Raw genomic sequence first — 21,752 nt, forward strand, 5'->3', positions numbered from 1 at the left:
CAATGACCTGAGCTAAAATTAACAGTCAGATGCTTAACCAACTGAGCTACCCAGGTGCCCCAAAGCAAATATCTTAACAAGGAATAGTATCTATGGTCCATTATGTAAGATTTAGAATTTATTTTCAAAGGATTCTAAAAATCTTATTTCTGGGGTATTATTCTCAGCGATAATGGGACCAAGTGGAATTCACATGAAGGCAAAAGTTAGCACAACATGAAGAACTGAATTTTGTGAATAAACTCTGAATAAACAAGTTGGCAGTGTTATAGCATTTTATCCTAACCGTATAGACTTTAATGTATTAAAAATTCTGAAAAACACTTTTCCTCTTGATTTTTTTCCCAATTCAAAATCAGTACAAAGAACTTAAATATGTTTATACAGCAATCTGTGTATATAGAAAATGCTCTCATTAGAAAAACTACGTATGAAGTACTAATGTTATCGTTGTCAAAATTCCTATGTCGTTTTTCACAAAAATAGAAAAATAACCCTAAAATTTGTATGGAACAACAACCAAAAAAAAAATCCCTCCAAATAACCAAAGCAATACTGAGGATAAAGAACAAAGCTGGAGATATCGCACTTGCTAATTTCAAACTATACTACAAAGCTACAGTAATTAAAACAGTATGGTACTGGCATAAAAATAGACACAAAGACCAATGGAACTGAATTGAGAACCCATAAATAAATCTCTGCTGATAGAGTCAACTAATATTTGACAAGGGAGCCAAAAATATTCAATGGGAAAAGGATCCTCTTTTTATTAAATGGTGCTGGGAAAACTGGACAACCACAAGCGGAAGAATAATTGAGCCCCTATCTTACACCATTCACAAAAATTAACTTAAAATGCATAGACTTGAACATGAGACCTAAAACTGTAAAACTCCAAGAAGAAAATGCAGGGGGAAAGTTCCTGATGTATGGATTAGTACATGGATGCATACAGTTAAAATATATGCATCTTTCCTTGAAATACAAGTAATATATGTTTATTGAAGAAAGGCAACTGGGGCACCTGGGTAGCTCAGTCGGTTAAGCATCTGACTCTTGGTCTCAGCTCAAGTCATGTTCTCACGGCTTTTGAGTTTGAGCCCCACGTCAGGCCCCGTGCTGTCAGTGCAGAGCCTGCTTAGGATTTTCTCTCTCTCCCTTTTTCTCTGGATTCCCTCACTTGTACTTTCCCTCTCAAAATAAATAAATAATTTTTTTAAAAAGAAAGAAAGGCAACTAACACATGTAATCAAAAAGGTGAAAATTTTAAAAATCAACCATAGTTCTTTAATCTAGACATATCCTTTCTGCATTTTTCATATCTTCTTCCAGAACTTTTGTTCTATGCATGATCCACACACCTCGTGTGCATGCATGTACCCACATATCCACTCAATAAATATTTACCATTGCCCAGGTTCTGGCTTCCCATGTCATTACATCATTTTTAATTTTTTTTCATTTTATATATTTTAGAGAGGGATGGAGAGAGCAAATGCAAGCAGGGGAGGGGCAGAGACGGAGAGAGAGAGAATTGCAAGCAGGCTCCATGCTGTCAACACAGAGCCTGATGCAAGGCTTGATCTCACAAACCATGAGATCATGACCTGAGCTGAAATCAAGAGTTGGATGCTTAACCGACTGAGTCACCCAGGTGCCCCTACGTCATTTTTACATGAAATTAATATTCCATCACATATACACACAATTTTTTTAACATAGAGCCAATTTTAATATGTTGATTGTTTCCAATTTTATGTTACTATAAACACCATATATGAAACGTTAACTAACTTCCTAGAAGCACAAACATCAACATTAACTGATTTTAATGTGTACTGTGTGAAATGAATCTTTGGTGCAGGGATGCAAATGACACCACCAGCCTCAGTCAAGGACAGGCCTAATCTCACTGCAATCTTGTCTGCATGGGTTATTGCAGCATTTTTCATCTTTTCTAATTTGCTAAATGAACTATCTCAACTGATTTGTATTTCATGAATTTTACAAAAATCAAACATTTGATATGTTTAATCCCCATTTGAATCCTCTTATTAACTGAATATTCAAATTATTTTTCTACTTTTCTATTAATTTATAAGCAGTTTAAGTTATATTTTATTTACATACATTGAATATATAACATTTCCAATAGTTTTAGCAAAAATAGCACTTTATATCAATAAACCTAATATATTGCAAATATATTTCTCATTTCCTTATTTGCTTGTTTTGTCAGTCTTAACATTTAAGAAGCCAAAAAGCTTTTATGTTTATGTGATCAAACCTAACAACATTTTTCTTTGTGACTTCTGCCTTTGGTATAATGGTTAAAAATAACTTCTAACCCTTCCCACACTTACATAAATATTCACCAACACTATCTCTTAATACTCTTATAGTGTCTTCTATTAAAAATTTAAATCTTTAATCCTTCCAGAATTTATATTGGTAATGGCACAGGAATTGAATTTAACTTTTTTTCTAAATAGTTAGAAAATTGTCCTTAAACCATTCCTTTCACACAGATTTGAAATGCCTAAAACGACACTTGTATCAAAAAGCTTTAAGAGGGAATGAAATTCCCTAATTACAGGTCAAACATCATGTTTATATTATGTTATGCTATGTCATGTCACATCATATTATATTTTAAAACACCAATTATTCACTATAAAATATGGGTTTTTTTTTAATTCTCTACAAGATGCCGAGATACATGCATCATCTAGGAAAGTAAAAAAAACAGCATGGTTCATAATTACATTAAAAATTAAGAAATATTTATTACACTTCATAATGAATCCCAGCAATTCAACATCACTAATTTATGCAAAATGTATTTTCATTTACAGAATGTGACCGTGGGCAAGACTTCTTCCATTGAGAAGATGTATAACCTAATTATGAAAAAGTTCTATGGAGACAGTTTTGGTTCAAGGTTTTTTCTCAAATTAAATTATTATTGTTAGAACTGCTTCTCTGTTGCTTAGTGTTCTAAAGTAAGACACAAAAATAAACAATGGCTTGCTTATATACATCATTTAAAAAATTTCTGGTCAACAGTTCATGCCATTATTTTACTTGGAAGGAAAAATTCTCTTAATTATAAACAATTGCTGAATAAGAGAACAACGATCAAACATTGTTATTAAATTATTAAGACATATATTACCATCTGACTTTAAAAAGTAATAAACTCTAAATTTCCTATAACTTTTGGATGATTCTCATTCATCATTCCTTACCAATCAGAAGCTGAAAGCCATAGCCAAAGGAATTATACATAGACCATTACTTTCTGCCAGACGTTTTAGGGCTGTTTCAAGTACATCAGCAATAGCTACTCAAAGAGCAATATCTTGTTCCAAGACCAGTACAATGGAGCATCTCTACATGACTGCATTATGTTACTTAAATTGATATACATTTTGAAACGAACTCTGCAATTCAAATTGTGCTAATAAAATCCCTCCACTGCATATGTACATACATTCGAAACACCCAGAAAATAAGCTTAATAATTTTATGCAAAACTATTCAGATGGATATTAGAGATTTGTAGGTAGAGCATGAAGATGATCAAGTATAATCAGGCATTTATACAAATAAATTTGAGTTAAGGAAAAAAATGATACAAGTACAGTGCTCAGTCGGTTAAGCGTCTGACTGGATTTTGGCTCTTGGGTCATGATCTCATGGTTCGTGAGTTGGAGCCCCTTGCACTGACAGATTCCCTCCTTTTGTCCCTCCCCTGCTCATGCGCATGCCCATGATCCCTCTGTCAAAATAAACTGTAGGAAAAAAAAAAAAGTATAGTGCCCTTAGATTTAATAGGCTGTTAGCATGCTTTTCATGGTGTTGTTACTTACAACGTTTCATTAACTTGAGAAAACTAAGCTGAAAGTTTATCAAAATGAAGATATTCCAGAAATTGAGGTGCAACAATAAAGTACGATCTACAATGATGTATCAAGGGTTATTAAAAAGAATGAGATATAGAAATTTGATACCATTCAGGAAATATATAATCACATGATGAGTTATTAATTAACAAGGGATTCAAATCAAAGACCAGCTTTGAATCTGTTCTACCATATGGTACAATAGATCTGTGGGTCAGGTTGTAGAGCATGGACGATTAGTTGTACAAGTAAGTAGTATCACAAGCCCTGTACTAATATAAATGTACAAATCAGTGCCTCCTTCCTTTTTAAAAAATCATAACTGGTGTTTATATTTCAAAGGGTCATTGGATTTTCCTATGGCCTTTCAGTCTTCCTAATTACTATATGTTCAGAGTTATGCACATTTTTATCCACAGGTGACAGACCTTTTTAAAACCAACTTCAAGGGGCGCCTGGGTGGCGCAGTTGGTTAAGAGTCCGACTTCAGCCAGGTCACGATCTCGTGGTCCGTGAGTTCGAGCCCCGCGTCAGGCTCTGGGCTGATGGCTCGGAGCCTGGAGCCTGTTTCCGATTCTGTGTCTCCCTCTCTCTCTGCCCCTCCCCCATTCATGCTCTGTCTCTCTCTGTCCCAAAAATAAATAAACGTTGAAAAAAAAAAATTTAAAACCAACTTCAATCACATTCAGTATTTTGTTTTGGTGGTGGTTTGTTGTTGTTGTTGTTGTTGTTGTTGTTGTTTTTCCCTTAAACTGCCACCTACATTAAAATGTAAGACTGTGCTCCTTGGAGTTCTCATTAATGTTGCACAATTTAGATGATAGATTTGTCAACAAAGTGGCTCATGCTCAAAGGCCAGTGAACCCTGTCGGGATAAATGCCTTAAAAATTGTATATTGCAAAGTAATCTTTAATTATAAAGAACTCACTTGACAATTTGCAATATATTGGGATTATTTTCCTTTTTCAAGCAATAAAGAGTTTTACTCTCTATATTAGGGTGACTGAGGAAAAAAAAGTGATTGGATTTGATAAATAGTTAAAGCAAAGAGCTTGCTTATTTGCAAGTAAAAGAGAAAGGTGACCAAAAGTCATGTACAAATAACAACTATTCAGGATCACAAATTATTAACTAGCTAAATGGTTAAAGCAAATAACTATAAATGCAGTGACATTTTAAAAGAATGTTAATGCAAAAGTAGATAAGCAAAGCAAAAATAACTGCTATCAATGGTTTAACTAACCACTATCCTCAATTTACCTCTGCAAAATCTTGGATTCCCAACATCTATGTAAAGTACTTACTTTTGTTGTGTAATTTTTGTTCAATGGAGTATAAAATCTGATATTCAACTAAGCCCTTTTGTGGGTATTGTTGATATGTGCAAAAGGATATTTTAACATTGCAACACATTTGAAAACATACATAAATATTCATAATTCTATAGCTTGTAAACATTTTTCTTCTATTCAATCTAATGGCAATGTCTTAATCCTTCATTACATTTCTTTTTTTTTAATTTAAGTTTATTTATCTATTTTGAGAGAGACAGAGCGTGCACACAGCAGGGTCAGAAAGAGGGAGACAATCCCAAGCAGGCTCCACACCAACTGCGTGCCCAATCAGGGCTCGACCCATGAACCGTAAGATCATGACTTGAGCCTAAGTTGGACGCTTAACTAAGCCACCCACGTGTCCCAGTGATCATGACTTTTGTTTGGTAATATTTGGTTGATATTTTTTTCCATTTATATTCATGAGAGGAATTTCCCTGTAAATGCACTTTTTCAAGTGATACTTACCAAGTTTTGTACCAAGTTTCCATGACCTGATAAAGTAAGTTTGAGATTATCACTTCTGTTTTTTAAAAAACAACTTATGTAAAATTAGAATTATTTCTTCCTTGAATTTGTCTGTGAAGCAACCTGGGTCTGGAATTTTTTTTTTATAGGACGATTTTTGATTACTGAATTCGGTTGCTTTAATGGTTACAGAACTATTCAGGTTCTCCATTTCTTTTTGAGTAAATTTTGCTACACTGTATTTTTCTAGGAATTTGACCATTCATCCAATTCTTCACATTTACCAATATAAACTTGGTAACATAACGTTCATAATATTTATTACTGGCTATTTAATATCTGCACACTTGTGATATAGCTTCAGTCATTCTTGATATTGGTTATGTGCCCTTTATCACTTGCTCTCTGGTCTCATCAGAGGACTGGAAAATTTATTCATCTTTTACAACAATCAATTTTTGGAATTGAAATACTGGAATCAAATATTTTGGAAATATGACAACTTCCCACTTTGTTAATTTTGCTCTTGCTTTAATTCACTCCTAGTGCTTATTACTTTGAGTTTTTCTTTTTGCTTTTTTTTGAAATGCCTCTTTATTTTCACCCTCTTTTCTCCTAAGTTAAGATATTGGGGCGCCTGGGTGGCGCAGTCGGTAAAGCGACCGACTTCATCCAGGTCACGATCTCGCGGTCCGTGAGTTCGAGAGTCGCGTCGGGCTCTGGGCTGATGGCTCAGAGCCTGGAGCCTGTTTCCGATTCTGTGTCTCCCTCTCTCTGCCCCTCCCCCATTCATGCTCTGTCTCTCTCTGTCCCAAAAATAAATAAACGTTGAAAAAAAAATTTAAAAAAAATAAAAAAAAAAGATACAAATTTCCCATTAAGTACTTCTTTTAGGCATTCTACAATTGTTGTATATAAGAAGTTCAATTTCCTTAGAATATTTAAAATTACTATTGTGATTTCTCTGGAATTTTGAAACTTATTTTCTAGCTATACATTTTTAAAAATTATTTGCAACTTGATTTCTAATGAAATTGGTAGAATCCCAATTCTTTTAAAAATGGTTGAGACCTATTTTATGACTCAGCATACAACCAATTTTTATAACTTTTCCACGTATTCTTCAAAATAATATGTGTTTTGCAGTTGTATGCCAGGTTCTATATATGTCTATGAGGTCAAGTTTCTTACTTTTGTCTTTCAACTCTATATCCTTACTGATTTTTTCTGTCTACTTTATTCCATCAATTACTAAAAGTAGGTTAAAATGCTATTGTGGATTTGCTTATTTCTCCTTGCTGTTTTGGCAATTTATCCTTAATATATTTTGAGATTATGTTATTGTGGGCATTTAGGCTTTAAATTATTATATCTTCCTATTGAATTGAAACTTCAATTATTTACAAAGTGACTCTATCTCCAGTAATGGTTTCAGCTTTAAACCACTGCTGAATCAGTGCAGTTACACCAGTATCCATGTGATAAATATTAGCATGGTACAGTGTCTTCTATTATTATTTACATTTCACACATGAGGAATTGGTGGCTAAGGAACATACCCAAGAGAGACAGCCATCAGTAGTGCAATCAGGAACTCAAACAGTGTGTCTCCCAAGTCTATGCCTCTCAACATCATAGTTCTGTTGTAAGTTCTAAAGAGTCAAGTCAGCTTAGGTTTGGGGGGGGGGGGAATGCTCTCACTCTAATTTCTGCAAAGGATTTCTCATGAATTGCTCTCTAATTTGATTTTTCATTTAGCTTTGAGTTAAATTCTCACTCCTTTAATATTCTAAGTTAACATAACACTTTTAAAAGTTCCTTAACGCACACACACAAAGAAACATTCTTAATCCAGAACTGCAACACTCAACCTCTTGCACTGATACACAAGAAAGAGAAGTCTCTAAATGTTCTGCTCTTTGCCTTTCAAATAGGCACGATTACCAACAACTTCCATGTGCTTGACACACACCACTGAACTGCAGCACAGTATCTCAATCTGCCCTAACCCATGTTGGCTGCAATATGATCAAGATTTCTGAGTGACCAAATGGCTCTACTGAGAGGGAACACTTATTGCAACCTGACTGCAGGAAAAAGTCAAAAAGGATAGGTGATAAGCTGTTTCATCTCTCCTTGAATAGACATATTTAGTATTTTTATTAACAGGAACATTAGGCAACATATAAGCCTTTTGGAATTTCATATGTCTTCTATGTCTCAAATTTTAATATCAAATCATACTTATTCAAAAAATTGTGTAAACTATGAAGAAAATTAAAATTGGTCATGATTCCATGATCTAGAGCTAATAATATTTGATGTATTAACTTTTAAGTATTGTTTTCTGTCAATTTTATGTATTTGCAATATATATGTACAAGTGAATGTATATGTGTGTGCATGTACATAAGTGTGCACACACACAAATTTATACAATGTATCTTTAATGTGGATTCTGACTTGTTTAACTTAATATTGTATTATGCATAATTTCGTGTGTCCTTAAAAATTCTTTAAAAATATTTTATTGACTGTATAAAATAAATGTACTCAAATTTATCCAACTACTGCTTCATGCTGGATAATTTAGTCAATCTCAAAATTTTCCCATCATAAATATATGAAAATGAACAAATATATTTATATAAATTTTGTCTCTTTCTTTAATTGTTTCATTAAGTTAGATTCCTGGAAGTGAAACTGCCAAATACTGTTAATTGGGCCCAATATCCAGTCTCTTATTCTTCCACTGTAATAACTTCCCCAGACTTATCTCCTAGAATAAAAACTACATTTTCCAGCCTTTTTAAGCATGGCTTGGTTGTTATGACGACATTCTAGGCAATGAAATGTAAATGGAAGGGATGTTAATACCTTCCAGAAGATTTCCTTAAAGGGAGGGAGCATGATCTTCTCCTACTGATACTTCCTTCTTGTTGCTAGCCTAGGGACAGGATTACTGGAATACCAATTCTGGATATTCTAAAACACTAGGTAACAGTCCCGTGTTCAGAATAACAGAGCAAGAGACGAAGGATCTGGGTCCCTCATGACCGTGGAACCATCCAACCAGCTCTGAACTGCGTACACAGACTTCACAGACTTCGCAAAGAGAAATACACATGTCTACTTTTTTTTTTTTTTAACTATTTCAGATGACTTATAATCAAATAATTTCCAAACTAGTGGAAATTTTACGTAGAATGCTTTGGGAACATTTAAGGCTCATATCAGAGATGGCCAAATCACTTCTTGAAAAGTTGAACAAATATAACCTTTTCCCAACATTATTAAAAGTACCCATCTCCCCACATTCTTGTTACAACATTATCCTTCCAAACCGTTTTTTTTTTTTACTGGTTAGATAGTAAGTAGAGCATAACTCTGCATTTCTCTTAGTAGCATACTGCATTAGAATTGTATTCCTCATTAATTATTTGTTCTTACATTTTATCTTTTTAATTTATTTTTTAACATCTATTTATTTTTGAGAGACAGAGAGAGACAGAACGTGAGCGGGGGAGGAGCAGAGAGAGAGGGAGGCACAGAATCCAAAGCAGGCTCTAGGCTCTGAGCTGTCAGCACAGAGCCCGACACGGGGCTTGAACTCACAAACCATGAGATCATGACCTGAGCAGAAGTCGGACGCTCAACCCACTGAGCCACCCAGGCGCCCCCTTACATTTTCTCTTTTAAATTAAGATGTTAGTGCCTTCTGATACTAAGACCTGTTTACATGTGATGTTCACTATATTTATTAGAAGTAGCCCCAGGTTTATACTTGCCTTTTAATTGTATTGATATTGGTGTTTCACTTGTAAAACTACACAAGTTTCATATTTGCAATAATCCATTTGTGACCTATTCCACTTCTGTTAGCATAAAAATCCATTACTCACTATGCTTTCTTCCATATTATATTGTTTGATTTGTCTATGAAAATATGAAGTCTTATTTATAGATACTTTAAGGATATTATTTAGGTTTTAACAATTAATTTTTAAAGAAGTTAACCAACACAATTGATTCTAACGGTTTTCACAAATAAGCTTGCATTGTGAAGTTCTACAAACATAAATCGTAAGACCTTAAGAGTCGATTAGCGAATAAGTTTTAGTCCACTATGCAAAAAAGATTATTTTTCCATAATTCATTTTAGGAAAAACAAAAAAAGAATTCCTTTTCCATCTTATTCGTGACAAACTTCTAAACAAAGGCTCCCTTACCTCCAACCTTTTCTGATGTCACCCACATGATAGTCAGCCAGGGGATAATAAAAGGATTATCAAGTGTGGGTCTGTGGTCAAACTTTCAGTTCCTGTTCCCAGAGTGTAACTTTTTTTGAAAAGACAAACAAGCATTTCATAAATGTACTCACAGATAGATGCCCACTAAATATTTCTGCCAAGCAAACTGAAAAAATATCTGTTTGGCCTGAGCAAAATTGCATTTTTGTATGTGTGTTTACAAAAGCATACCCCAGGGTACTTAATAGCCGATGGAAATTTTTATAAAATGTGTGACCTACCCATTGTGACCCAAAATATTTCCTTTGTAGCAACAACAAAAAAGCAGGAACAAATGTTTTAATGTTTCTCCATTTTTCAATGGAGACAAAAAGCTTCCACAACTTCAAGAAAAGTATATCTCATTAAGAAAACTAAAGGAAATGTTGCTATCATCTGCTAGTTTAGACATTACCTTCATAATGAGTTTCCAAATTATAATTACAAATCCGGTTATTTGAATATAAAAGATTATGTACTATAGTTTTCTATGCATACGTCATGTATTTTACTTATAAATTAAAAAAATAAGAGAAGGCATATAAACTTTCCAGTTTTGTGAAGTAGCAAGTGTACTAATCGATTTTTCAAAGGTGTGCATTATGTATTTTATGAATATACCTTTTTCCTACCCAGTGCAGTGCCAAAGTTCTCTGTTCAGCTTTCAGAATCTTGTAAACAGATTCACACAGGAATTGTGTCATCAGCAAGAGGAATCCTAGAAAAATAAAACACCATTACCAATGCGTTGTTCCATGGGGTGTCTGGGTGGCTCAGTAGGTTAAGCATCTGACTTCAGCTAGGTCATGATCTCCTGCAGATTCTGTGTCTCCCTCTCTCTCTCTCTGCCTCTCCCCTGCTCACACTCTGTCTCTCTCTCTCAAAAATAAATAAACATCAAAAAAATGTTCAGGGGTGCCTGCATGGCTCAGGTAGTTAAGTGTCCAACTTTGGCTCAGGTCATGATCTCACAGTTCATGAGTTTGAGCCCCACATCAGGTTCTGTGCTGACAGCTTAGAGCCTGGAGATTGCTTCAGATTCTGTGTCTCCCTCTCTCTCTGACCCTCCTCCACTCACGTTCTGTCTCTCAAAAATAAATAAACATTAAATTTTTTTTAATAAAAATACGTTTAAGAAAAAAACAATGTATTGTTCCATCTTAATAAATGTATCAACATAGAGCTTTTGGAAGTAGAGAATTTTCAAGGTTTTTTCCTAAGGTTTTCAAAGTAAATCTGTATATGTATACTTACATAAATGTATATAAAATATATAAATATAATAAAATCATTATGGGAAAAGAGGCATTAATTTGACACTGCTTAATGCTGCCAGAATTAATCTAAAAACATATGTGCATATATAGTTATCTGTATACATACATATATTGTTATTTGTATATACACATATATATTAATCCCCTCAGAAGTTGTTCATTTTGCTGATTTCCATGTAAACATCCTACAGATGCTTTAGGTCAGGCAACATTAAGATAAATTCTTATTTCTTAGAATGATTTATGAGAGATCTTCAGGTGTCCTCACAGGCCCTTTCCTTGATTCCATTCAGATGTATGATATTTGATGACATTGAATGAATGACATTGAATGAATGACATTCATTCATTCAAATGTATGACAACGACAGTCAGCACCATAACTGCTTAGTGAGAGTTATTCAGGCATCTCTGCATTCACATTTCTTGCTATATATCTCTAGGACTGTGCTGCCAAGCTCAGCTTCAGAAATACTGCTCTTGCCATTTTCATGAGTGAATATAGCTCTGGCTTGATTACCAGTGTCCCCAGTTTAGACAGAAATGGCCTCTGCTATTGGGGTGCCTGGCTGGCTCAGTCAGTTAATCCTCCAACTCTTGGTTTTGGCTCAGGTCATGATCCCATGCTTCCAGGGATCAAGCCCTGCATCAGGCTCTGCACTGACAGGACAGAGCCTACTTGGAATTCTCTCTCTCCCTCTCTCTCTCTGCTCCTCCGGCATTCACACAAACTCTCTCTTTGTCAAAATAAATAAACTGGAAGGAAGGAAGGAAGGAAGGAAGGAAGGAAGGAAGGAAGAAAGAAAGAAAGAAAGAAAGAAAGAAAGAAAGAAAGAAAGAAAGAAAGAAAGGAAATTGCCTCCGCTACTCAGTTGAAATTCCTAGGAATCAGACTTCTGAAAGCAGGGAACCCATATATGGTGATGTAGCCACAGCCTCTGCCCCAGCTCAGTGTCTCCAGTGTTAGTTCAATTCAGAGAGAGCTGAATAATGCTTCAGTGTTCATTCTTACTAGACCATTGATTATTCAGTTTTGATTACAAGATTAATGGCATTTGAGCAGGTTTATTACCATATTGTATCTACGTGAAACATGATGGGTAGGGAGGGATTCTACTTCATTCCAGTATCAGAACTTTTACAAACACAGAAATCCAAAAGTCACCGCACTGACAAAGACTCCACATTGTATCATTAGTGTGCTAATTATTCCACAGGAGAGTATTCCGAATGAGAAAAGTTATTACAAATTTTGAGTATCAGAAATTATGCTGCTGCAGTAAAATAAAGCTTGTCTATACATAGTCCATTAATTAAAAAAAACTCATTTCTTTTCATTAAAAAATTTACTAAAAAAGTATTCCAAACTCTACTTTTTTTCAAGAAGTGAAATGTCACATCTGACCAAATAAATAGATTATAGAGTAGAATTTACTTAAAAATGAAATAGAAATTTTGCCATATCTTATATGTTGGCAACACAAAAATATACAGGTGGTAATTTTACCCACAAGAGGGAGCCTGTATTTTTACATTTTTTGTTACAGAACTTGACAAACTTGAATTAAAATATAAAATTCTCAAAATGTTTGTTGATACCATATTATGTCAGGTCAATTTTTGAGAAAGTCAGACTTTAGTTGGCATAATTTTATTCAACCATAACATATCACTACACCAGATGATTGGAAATATAATTAGAATTTTTAAAAATTTCCTACCTATATTGTAACTTTTTTTCATGTATAAGAATGAAAATGTAACTGCCAAACCAACCTAAGAGCAAATTCCTTTTAGGTGGTTGTAACATTAGTTGGGTAAAATTGACTAGAATTATTACGAGTGCTCTGCACATAGAAGTGAAATGATATTTCAGTCATCCTTTTATCAGAAAAGAGGCTTGTATAAACCAATAATTTTCTATGCATTTGTGGAACAGGAAACATCCTATTTAAAACATTACTCTGATGGCCATTCTCACCAATATTACTTAAAACTTGCCTAAGTAAGGGCATAACTGACATGATGCCATAATGAACTCTCCTTTCTTAGAGTTGAGAATAAAAATGTTTTCTTTAAAAAGAATGTAAGCTTGATTCCTTTGTATTCTATAATCTCCCTAAACAATATCTTAAATTACTAATACTTATGCTCTAGGTTTTATAAAAATAAAATGCATTCATCAACTTAAAAACTAATCTTATACAAAAATGGGGGCAACTCTTAACAACCCAGACTGATCTGCTGTATCACATTCAGAGACAATAATAATCCAGCTGAAATTTGTTTTGTGAACCCTCGTAAAGCGCACAGAAGACAGATAACAAACGGTCCCTCTCCCTCAGAGTCCTTCTCGGCTACTCCACCATGTTAAATAATAGGGGCAGGGAGTTGAAGAAGAAGGGGTTAATCACTGCTGCTGTGCTTCCTTCTGGAATTCCAACCTACCCATTCAATCATTGTTTTTTCTCCCACTAGGGACTGTGAATCTAATGGACCTAAAATCAATACCTTATAAATGACATAAAAAATATATTCATTTTATGGACTAATGTACCCTAGTGTCTGAATCCTATTTACACCCTCTACTTTAAAAAGGAACAACAGACCCATTTCTGCCAGTAAAAGGTTACTCAGTCACTCTGGTGACATGCTGCAGAATGCACTGTCATCCTAAAGTGCAGCAGGAGGGAAAGATTGGTGGCTGCAAACCTCTACTGTAAAAACTTTAAACCTGGTGAGGCGTGCTTGCATGCAGAAACACAATCAGGGAGGAGCATGGAGGTAGCCTCCTAGAGTTTACCATGTTCCGAGGCGGGGTTTGCAGGTCTCCGGTTCCATTATCAGGTTTCACAACTTACATAAAAGTTTGAGTGCATCCAATATTACATATTATCAAAAAAAACCAAACAAACGCAACTTCCATTTAAGAGTGAATTCTATAATGACTGAAAAAACCGGGTAAAAAATCCTGAAAGGCAGAAGTGCTCATAACGTACTAAAGAGATGTTAGCCAACTAAACATAATTGTGAGATTACACCACATTAAACCACAATCATAAATGAGCTCTGGGGAGACTGAGGGCATTTCATCCATCAGATGCACCAGTAAAACAACCAAAAAAGATACATGACTTTCTGTTGTGTTTTTTTATATATTAAGAAAATCTATATATACTAATGAGAAGGTTTTATATTTACAGAATAGTCTTTAATCCGAAGGACCCGCATACTTGCTTCAAATACCATTATTATCATTTAGAAAGTATCATGTTTAGCTTAATAAAAAACTCTCCACTTATAATCTATTAGTAACTTTATTTAGAGAGTATCTTCTACTTTTAATATTTTTTAAGACATCAAATATAGAACAACCCTGCAAAACACAGATGCCTGCAATTCAAAGATAAAAGTATGGCAAAAAAAAAAAAAGGTAAAAAAGAAAGGAAAAAGAAAGCTAAAAACTGAAAACTAAAGGAAGATCTATTTTCCTGAAAAAACATCATTTGACTTACTCTGTTTCAATGGGTACAAATCAGAATAAAGAATAATGAACAAGAAAAGCAACTTGAAAACAGATACTTTTTGAGAGAATTCTAGCAACAGGTCAGACTGAGATTCCCTGTTCAGTTTTACTGGCTTAAAATCCATATAGTTATAAAATTACAGTTTGAAATAAAAAAAAAAAAACTGTTGTTCTTTATTCCAATTGCCAACCAGAGCCATTTATCCCCTATTAGATAAAGTATAATAGACTCTACCGAAAGGGTCATTGGCCTTCCATTTAATGATATTGCCAGCCCCAATCTGCATTTTCCCGGCAATGTCCCTCAACACAGAATAAATGGCTGATCTCTTCACAATAACAGCTGATTTCTATTTATTAAGCTAAAAAGGTCACCATTTTCTACGGCTGGGCCGCCCTGCACTATTGATAATTTTATGCATAAACAAATGGCAAATTTGTGCCACATAAATATGCATTAGCAATTACTTTTTCCTCGGGCAACGCTCACCGCATGCAAATGTGTACCTCGAAGGGCCTGGTAGCTTTTGTTTTAGCTCTTGAACAGTGAAACAAAAGAGCACAATAAACAATTTTAAAATTGCCAATCAATAAGCAATGCAAATGCAAAGGTAAATGGCAAGAAACTTGCTTAGAAACAACAAAACAAAAAGCGAGGTGGAAGCGGTTGGTGGAAGGATTTTCTTTCTCATATTAGTTCATTTCTTTTCTCTTCCATAATGAAAAGGCTAAAGTACTCTGGACACAGAACAGCTAGCGAGGCTGGTGCTAAAGCAGATGGCAGATGGGAAAGTAGAAAGTATACACATGCTGAGTAAACACACACATACATACACACACCCCGAAAGGGGGTGTGGGAAAAAGCGTGTTCCTGTGTGATTTCAAGTGCATCACCCATTCAAATTTCTGAATTTTCAATTTCAGATTCAAAGACTTTAAAACTGGGTGGAGCTACAGAGATACATAGCCAAATCTCAATTCCACTGCACTTTGCCGCCTTGTTTTCTAATATCCTCAGACAAAGGGAATATACACTACCAATAAGTAGGATTTTTTTAGGAATGTGAAAAAAAGGAGTAAATGAGGAATATACAAACAAGAGATAAAAACATCTACATGCCCAGATGTTAGGATTAAAAAAAAAAACCTTATCTCAGAACAATTCAAGAATAGTTCTCAGAGCATCAAGATAGAGAGGTAATGGGCTAATAAGGTGAGAAGCAGCAATGGTAAGGAAGTCTAGGAGGAAAAATAAGTATCCCCCTAATTTGAACATGAAAACAAATGATAACTAAAGAAAAAAGTTGGCATTTTTTTAATAAAAATGATCTTTAATAATAAGAGTTTTTTTTTTTTTTAAGTGCCGTCACGCACTGTTCGAAGGGCTTTACACGCTTAGATCCATTACACTTGATCTTCACAGAAACCTCTATAGGTTGGTACATTTCATAGCACGGAGGAACAGAAAGGTTAGAAAACTTGACCAGTTTACTTAAGGCTGTGCTAGGTCTGGGCTTTGATCCAGTCTGATGCCAACACCTGCAAGCTTCACTGCTGCTTAATACTGCCATCCATTCCTCAAAACCTATCCATTTTGACCTGATTGGACAATCGCTTTCTCAATGTGTAGATGGCTTTGCCTTTGTATAAATAAGTCACACTGTATTTTAAAATTTTTAAATTGGGACTTATGTGAGTTTCTTTAATCTAGTTGTTAAAATACCTCAGCTTCTGTAAAATACGCAATTTATATATTAATATAAGGGCACATTAATACATGTACACTGAGAATATGCCATAGTCTTAATCATTTGGGAATAGAAACACGCGTTCTGATCCCTATCTTGATCTCTATATAATTGAAGGTTTTACTATTACACAAAGGATTAACAAATATTAACAAGAAAGGAGTAAAGATAAATAAATATTCTTGGGCTAAATGCAAATAGGCAAACCTGAATATCTAAAGTCAGCATGTAGCTCTCTCCTGCTCAGAGCCAAGATATTCTTCAAGAGGGCCTCTTAGAATCCTGATATGGATACCAAAAGACGAAATTCTGTAGTGAAGGCCATGAAATTTCTGCTTGCAATATTTTTCCCCTGATAGTATCAGTGTTGGTAGATCAGGCCTATTGTTAGCAGACTGATTATCTTTGTGTGACTAAGAGAAAGATGCTCTCGTAGGTGGGCCATTCAGAAAGTACATTACCCACACAACCATACAGGATGCCCTAAAAGAGACTTTATAGTTTTCTTGGTTAGAAAAGTGTTATTTCTACTATAAAAACCCACTGTCTTCAAAAAAAGAAAAACCAAAAATCCCACCTTCTGAGATTTTTGAATCAAGTACTCACTTATTAATACAAAATCAGTACAGATATATTCCAATATGATAGTAATATTTTATATGTTAATTCAAATAATTACATATATCCCCATTTTGCTGTTTTAATTTTCAGTCTTCATGGCTGAACATATAAAAACTCAAGTATTGGGGTGAATGGGTGGCACAGTTAGTTAAATGTCCAACTCTTGATTTTTGGCTTAGGTCATGATCTCAGGGTTTGTGGAATCAAGCCCCGCATTGGGCTCTGTGCTGACACTGTGGAGCCTGCTTGGGATTCTCTCTCTCTCTCTCTCTCTCTCTCTCTCTCTCTCTCTCTCTCTCTCTCTGTCCTTCCCCTGCTCACACACACTCTTTCTTTCTACATAAATTTTTTAAAAATGTGAGTATGTTTTTTATTATTAATTAAATGCAATAAATGTGTGCCAAAGACCGTTACTATGCAACAGGCCAAAGTTTTAATTACATCATTCTTTGCCCAATTCCTTACTCTCTATGCAAGGTAAAGATTTCAACTGGTGTGTTATATGGACATTGCAGTGTCCAAAGATTCAATGTAGCAGAAGCTGAGTCAAATAATCAAACTGTGTGTTCCAATCCCACTTTCATAGCAACAAAGTCAGATATAGATAGAGGGTACATTTGAGGGGTTCAGAAAAATCAAAGTAAGCAACAGGAAGTTCTATCTAGGACTCTGTGTAGATGGCAGGGAGAAAGTCACTGCCTCATTTGTCCTGGGTGAGGATCTGCCAGTCTCTTTGCTTTAGATCCTTTCTTTTCCCATCTTCTGCCCTGCTGATCTTGACATGGGCTAATCCCAGTAGGACAAGTTTCCCAGACTACTCTGCAGTTGGCTTCCAGGTGAGTTCAGTTTCTGGAAGGAGACTGGAACATGATGTAAGGTATAAACATCATGATGTGCATGTGCATGGGTGCGTGTGTGCACGAGTGTGTGTGTGTACATGAGCTAATGCACCTTGGGCTCTCTCTCTCTCCTTCGTTTACTTTTTAAAAAACCCTTTTTTTAAATAGACAATTACACATTCTAAACAGAGACATGAGTAAAACAAACCCATGAACCATCTCCAAGTTTCAACATCTATCAACGTTTTGCTATTTGAAATTTTCCTGCTTTTCCTCTGCTTTACTAGGTGTCTTAGGCAGAAGCCCTCTCTCTACTCGGCTCTACTTCTTACCAGACAGGTCCCCATTGTTTCAGACTCCATCCAGTAACCCTGGTAACCCTGCTTCCCGCCTTTTGGCTCCCAGCTTCTTGCTGTTCCTGATCTCTAGGTTGCTTTTACAATTCATCATTATAAATGTGTAACAATTCTTCAATATTACATGTCCCCTTTTAAAATAATCACAGTGGTTTCTGTCTTCTTGCTTAGACCCTGACCATACAGAATTATTATTTTACTCCACTTCTTATCACCTACTGTCAGAACCATTATTTATCCTTTATTCATAGCACCCTAGAAGCAAGTCAAGGCCACCTAAAGCATAGAACCTTTTCAATAACATGCTGGTCCAATATTTGCCATGCCTGAAGTATGGTACTCCAAATATAACATTCATAATGTATTCATGTATCAGATAAGCTATTCTTACTCTGTATCTTCTGTCAATTACTTATTGATACCCTGTTTTTTATTGCCATGTCTGAATCTGTGGGCCAATGAAAGAGCAACAGCGATCTACTACTGCTCCAGGAAATTCTACCCACTGCCTAACACCATGGGAATCTGCCCAGGCTATTTTAAGGAGGTAGCTCAATCTGTCATGAAAATACGTTTTTCCAATGGTAGATGGCAGAGACAAGTTTACCAAGTTTATGTCTTAGACAAGACATGTTTAACATACAGGCATTTGTTTATTCATAACAAAACATGACCTTCTGATGTTAGGAATGAATACAAATGCACACACACTCATACATACATACACACACACACACACACACACACACACACACACCATAAAAATGATTTATGTTAGATGGCTCTTACAAAATTACACTTTGAAAAATTACGGGACTATGAATCAAACATATAGATTAAAATTCTCTGAAACAGACATGTGCTTAATAATTAATGGGAAAGGATACAAATAATATTTATGATTTTAACTTACCCAAAACACTTGAATAATTATGCAGTAATCATTTAGCTCGATGAAGACATACTTATCAAATGTGAACTCTAATCTGTGAGGAAATTCTAAAATACATAAAAGAAGGTCTTAAAATTGAAATGATGGACTTAAATCAAGCTACACTTTCATCTAGTTTAATCTCAAGGCTTGTTATAAAAATATGGAGACTAAAGATAGTTCATGATACTTTGTGATTTTTAGTGGCAGCAATCACAGTGTAAGCAAAGAATGAGATGGGGCAAGCAGGGAAAAGAAAGCACAGTTGATAAGCATAGAGTGTCTGAATCAGAGTTAGGTAAAACCAATGACCAATAAGACAATTGTCTCAAATACTGGTTCAGAACTGGTTCCTACCCTATAGGTAAGAAACTGTGTAAGTATTCAACACCCAGAAAAAGTAAACCAGAAATATTCTATGTATGACAACTGTGCTAAGTCAGGTACAATTAGAAGATACAGTCAGCCTGAAAAAGATCAAATTCAGGAGAAGGGGAGTGGGCAATCATTAGGTACAAAAAAGGATTTGAAGGCCATTTGGTCAAGTGTGGACTGGATATGTTGTCCCATGGTCCACACAAAAGAACAAGGGGTCATTTTGAGTTTTGTTTCCTCAGCAGGGTTATGTGGAGGTAGATTTCTGGACATTGTGAAAAACAACGTTGTTTTTTTTTTTTTTTTTTTTTTTTTAAAGCTGTCCAACAGCAGGATTAGTTGGAGCAGAGCCAGATAAATGATTGAGTATTTAAGCAAGAGCCCTGGATTCCAACAGAATGGGTCACTTTCTGGCTTTGCAACTTGTCATCCAAGTGATCTTGGACACGGTGGCATGGGCTATGAATGCTTTGGTTTTCTCATCTGCAAAATCTTCCAAATATATATTCTATACTGAGGAAAGGTAGAGAAGCCCAAGCAGAGACTGCAGGGCATCTGCCAGGGCCTGAGAACAGGATTTCTGAACTGAATGGTATATTGCATTGGGTAGCTTTTAGGATCCATTCTCATCTGAGAGAATTATCCTATTTCTCCAAGTTCAAGTATATATCTTCATGTAATTCCAGGCAAGCAAGGCCAGCATTAAATATTTAACAGGGGAAAAGTTTGTGGCAATTCTGTATTGAAAAGGTTTGGCATCAGAAAAAGGATAGTCATTTTTGACCAAGAAAAGATAAAGCCATTATACAAAATATAAAGCTATTATTAAAAAACTCACAAAAGTATTTTAGTCAATAAAAGGCACATAACATCATAAGTCAGATATATGATTGCTTAAATCAGCAATATCTCCTTTTAATAAATTTACAATATTAACTGTATTTTTTATTTTTTTAAGTCTCTAGTTACTTAATTTATAGATACTTCCTAGTTCCTGAGGAAATATAAACAAAGTACTTATGCTTTTTGAACACTGAGTACTGCTTCCTTGCTGTCAGCCAAGCCTTTCCACTACTCCTTCAACCGCGCCGTCTGTCCCAACCCCTCAGCACATGGCAAACAAGAACACAGAAAAGTGAGTGAAGCAGGACTAAAGGGCATCTTCAAAAGAAGCAATTCTTAAATCCTGTTTTGCAATGCCTCAGGGTTCCTCTAGTTATTTCAAGGAATGCTCTGAGATTTTCGAGAAATTCTTAAAGTGATTTTTATTTTTATTTTTATTTTTTCATCCTAACAATTATAGACATCTTTAGATGACTTTTCAAGGCATTTTCACATAAACTGTCTGATTGGATTCTCAGCAATTCTCAAAGGTAAGTATGTCAGGGGCTGATCCCTCTTCTACAGATTAAAAAAACTCAGAAGAATTATGACTTGATCCCAAATCACAAAACCACAAAGCAGCGGAAAAAAGGCAAGAACCCAAGTCCCCTCTTTTTCCTGTCCACTATGATCTATAACAAATCCCATGGAGTACTTTAGGACTCGGCAGAGGGGTCATTTTGAAATCCCTCAAACTATGGAAGCATAAATTTACTTCTGAAGCTGTGAATGTTTATCAGGATTATTCTATACTCTGTATTTACTTTCTCATTCATTGACCAAGTATTCCCACTTTTAAAACTGGGAATAACATAGTGTTTCTCAATGGAGGGTGATTTTGCCCCCTAGGGGACATTTTGCACTGCACTGTACTGTCTGCAGACATGTTTGTGACACTGCGGTGGGCGTGGGGGAGGGGTGTGAGGAGTGGGGAGAGAATGGATACTACTAGCATCTAATGGGGTACAGTCCAGAGATGCTTCTAAACACCCTACAGTACACAGGATAGCTCCTTACAACAATGAATTATCCAGCCCAAAGTGTAGTGTTGAGGTTGAGAACCCCTGGATTAGCAGTATTTTTATTTAAGCCATCTGTTTTTATCTCTTATTTTTGTTACATAATCATAATAACGTTTTCAGAATGTAACATTTGCTGAGCACTAATGACTGGTTTGGCATAAGGCTATAAGCTCTT

The 21,752-nt window shown here is 35.2% G+C and overlaps 1 protein-coding gene across 23 annotated transcripts in view; it reads right to left on the reverse strand.

The window, feature by feature from the left end:
* SOX5 (SRY-box transcription factor 5) overlaps positions 1–21,752 on the reverse strand; it is a 1,017,940-nt gene that overhangs the window by 726,587 nt on the left and 269,601 nt on the right. For 19 of the 23 annotated variants that reach the window (XM_045062619.1, XM_045062611.1, XM_045062623.1 and 16 more), the window contains one exon: positions 10,622–10,718. The exons of 2 other annotated variants lie outside the window; for them this stretch is intronic. The gene's annotated coding sequence lies outside the window, so the exon portion shown is untranslated. The remainder of the gene's footprint in view (positions 1–10,621; positions 10,719–21,752) is intronic. 2 more of the 23 variants (XM_045062628.1, XM_045062630.1) reach the window with 1 other exon arrangement.

Source organism: Felis catus, chromosome B4, assembly GCF_018350175.1.
Source record: "Felis catus isolate Fca126 chromosome B4, F.catus_Fca126_mat1.0, whole genome shotgun sequence".
Classification (NCBI taxonomy): domain Eukaryota; kingdom Metazoa; phylum Chordata; class Mammalia; order Carnivora; family Felidae; genus Felis; species Felis catus.